General features: G+C 46.1%; 1 non-coding gene across 1 annotated transcript; it reads left to right on the top strand.

Moving 5' to 3' along the window:
* Nucleotides 1–2,443: 2,443 nt before the first annotated feature.
* On the top strand, nucleotides 2,444–2,525 carry trnal-aag (transfer RNA leucine (anticodon AAG)). Its single transcript has one exon. It is a non-coding gene; the product is annotated as a tRNA-Leu (tRNA).
* The last annotated feature ends 598 nt before the right edge of the window (nucleotides 2,526–3,123 follow it).

A 3,123-nucleotide genomic window follows, 5' to 3' on the forward strand; every position in this document is an offset into this window, starting at 1 on the left:
TGCATTAGGTATGCCAGTTGTGTTTGTGTTCCCTGTTAAGTGAATGCCCACTCTTGTTATGTTCTTTCTTTCTCTCTTTTCAGCATTGTCTGGGAAGTGGTGGTGCACTCAGTCTCCAGTATGTTTGAAAGAGTAGTTTGGAATTTCCCTGTTGTTAGTTGTGAGATTACTTTATGGCTCATGCCCCCGGCCTGTCTCACATTTTGCATTCATGCTCACTATGTCTGAAAATGCATTTGGTTTGCCAGTTTTGTTTGTGTTCCGCGTTAAATGCTTCCTGTTTTGCGATTCGCTCAATACATTACGAATTAACAGGGTTTCTGAGGTAACTTACAGCTGCAAAAATCCTCAACTGAGAATCTGGGAAAATTTCACGGAGTATGGTCAGTCGGAGCAAAAGTAAGGAAGTCGTTCGTTTCTGCAGTGTTTCACAATACTACCTTTCCCGTGAGCAGTCGAACAGACTAAATGATTGTGCCACAGACTGCGACGGCAAGCTCCGCTAAAAAGTAATCCTTTACAGCCGGTGTAAGCAACACAACGTTATTGGCGCACACCGCGTGGAAACAGATACTTCGGTGTATCTCGTCCATGCGCACCACATAGCCAAAATTAAAGAAGTCCCATTAAACAACGAGCGATTGGAAACAGAAAGGTGAAAGGTAAAATGGCGTCAACTTTCAGTGCTGGGTGCCACTGAGCCTTAGCAGTGGTGACTGCGCCTTGTTTCTGTCGTGTAGTGGTCATCACGTTCGCCTTACGCGCGAAAGGTGCCCATTTCGAAAGTGCGCAGAAACTGCTTTGTTCTTCAACTGCGGCCTTTTACATGGTCAAGATCGGAGTTTTCTTGCTTGCTTTCCCATCTGCAAACCTGCCATCGAATTTGCTTGAACAAATGTGCTCTCGTAGTGAAATGTAATGCAACTCCATTTAATTACTGTGCAAAGCATTGTAAAGTTTTTCTCCAACCTGGTTCTGTTCATATGCCATTCCGTTTGAGAGTGTAGTTACCGCCTTCTGATCCTTCCACGAAGAGCAGTACCGCATTTGCATTTCTTGCGCAGGCGGCCCGGTTCAAAGACAGGGAAGAAGCTGATGCGCTGGTGTCACAGCGCACCACGGATTCCTGAACGAGTCTGTCTGTCAAATGTACCCCAAAGTCGTCTCTGAAAGACCTCATTTGGAAGCTGTCTGTCGTTATTCAACGTGCGAGAGTTGGCACCAGAGGTCCTGAATCATGTTTTGGAGCAGTTCGCACGTTAGTGGCTCATTCAATCAGCAACAGCAACGAAAGAAATTACACTCTCAGAGGAACCTCTGGACCTGTGCTTTCATAGCGTCGCTAATATTAAGGTGCGCCCCGAGATCTAACCCACGTCGGAACTGAAACGGAGGAATCGACAGAGAGGCGACAGAATGACATGGCATCCATTTGGTTTTCTTTAAATCACTGACGAGCAGGAAAATGTAAACGGGGAGGGCGAGTGGGGAAGTGAGGCAGTTGCAGCTCTGGTGAAATTCCTTCTTTGTGATTAACTCAGCAACCAGAGACGTGAAGGTGACTCAGGGGTGAAAGCTCTTCACATCGAGAACAAAAAGCACTCAAGGGCAGTTAGCACCTCTTCTGGAGTGGGGGTGGGGTGAGGTAATTATCTTTTGACTTCTGTTACTATGTTCAGAAACTGCCTTTTAGATTGAGGTGAACGGAAACTGCATTTCTAATAAGCACCATGGAATTTAGCAAAATTTATGGAGTCGCTTCTCCTCGAATCCGAAACAGGTTTCCAACTCAGTTGGTATCCATGTGGCTCATGTCCAGGACTGAGCATCTCTGCAGCAAATTGCACGGTTAAGGAAAAAGGCAAGGAAAGTGGCATCTCGAACTGGCTCCGAGGTCAGAGCATCCTCACAATGTGATCTGTCGTTCTCGGAATGTAATGCTACCTCCGGTTTTAGGGTGGAGAACATTCTTTGGGACTCTTATTCTGCAAAACAGACACAGTGACTGTAACTATGCTGCACGGTATGATGCTTTGTGCATTTTCCCTGTAGTCCGGTGTGTTTCGTGTTCCGTGTAAACGTGAAAGGTGTCCTGTTTCGAGCAATGGGTGAAATCATTTAGCAAAGCAAGAATCGAAATTGCAGTAATGTCAAGCAGCTCATGGTAATTTGATCAAATCATAACCGATCATATGTTCTCACGCACTCACAGATGCATTTGTAGCTGAAAAGAGTCTGAGAAGATAGACTCAGCATACCATTGAATTTTGTCTGGATCGATGGGCTATCATTATCTGCTGCGAAATTGATATTGTAGACGGGCACATCCCAGCAGCTGTGCGAGTCGGAGAGGGGTCATGGAACCCTTTTCACATGGCTTTGCATCCGTTGTTATGCAGGAGCACAATTGGAAGTGCAAGAAAATGGGCGGCTGCGGGCGGCTGGTAGTGTGGCCGAGCGGTCTAAGGCGCTGGATTAAGGCTCCAGTCTCGACAGAGGCGTGGGTTCGAATCCCACCGCTGCCATTTCTGCTGATCAACTCCAACGACGCCGCTTGCTCACATGCGTTTCCGACCCCTGCTGCATTTCTGTTTGAAACAGAAGAAAAATGAGTTAGCTTCTCGTGGAATTAACTGTGGTGTGGTGAAGTGTCTGTGCTGTCATGATCGTGTTCGCCTCCCGCGCGGAAAATCGCAAGCAGCTCTGCTGTTGCTTTACGTTCCAGGCAAGTTGAATTTTTACTGGAACCGAATGGAGACTGTTATTTCATCGCTGTTGTGAAACAAAGTCATACGGTGACTCGACTCGTCGTTATTTGGTTTTCTGGCCAATGAGAAAATCGTTCCAATAAATTTCGATGTCATTTGTTATTGAATTTCTCCCATTTACTTCATCTCGGTCCTGGAGACATCGGAAGGGAAAGGTAATCTAATCGAGACTGTGATTAGTGAATTCACTTATTATGGCCCACTCTTGTTCTGTTCTTTCTTTCTCTCTTTTCAGCATTGTCTGGGAAGTGGTAGTGCACTCAGTCTCCAGTATGTTTGAAAGAGTAGTTTGGAATTTCCCTGTTGTTAGTTGTGAGATTACTTTATGGCTCATGCCCCCGGCCTGTCTCACATT

Source organism: Chiloscyllium plagiosum, unplaced genomic scaffold, assembly GCF_037043375.1.
Source record: "Chiloscyllium plagiosum isolate Xiang-an unplaced genomic scaffold, Cpla_swu_hap1 HiC_scaffold_29, whole genome shotgun sequence".
Lineage (NCBI taxonomy): Eukaryota > Metazoa > Chordata > Chondrichthyes > Orectolobiformes > Hemiscylliidae > Chiloscyllium > Chiloscyllium plagiosum.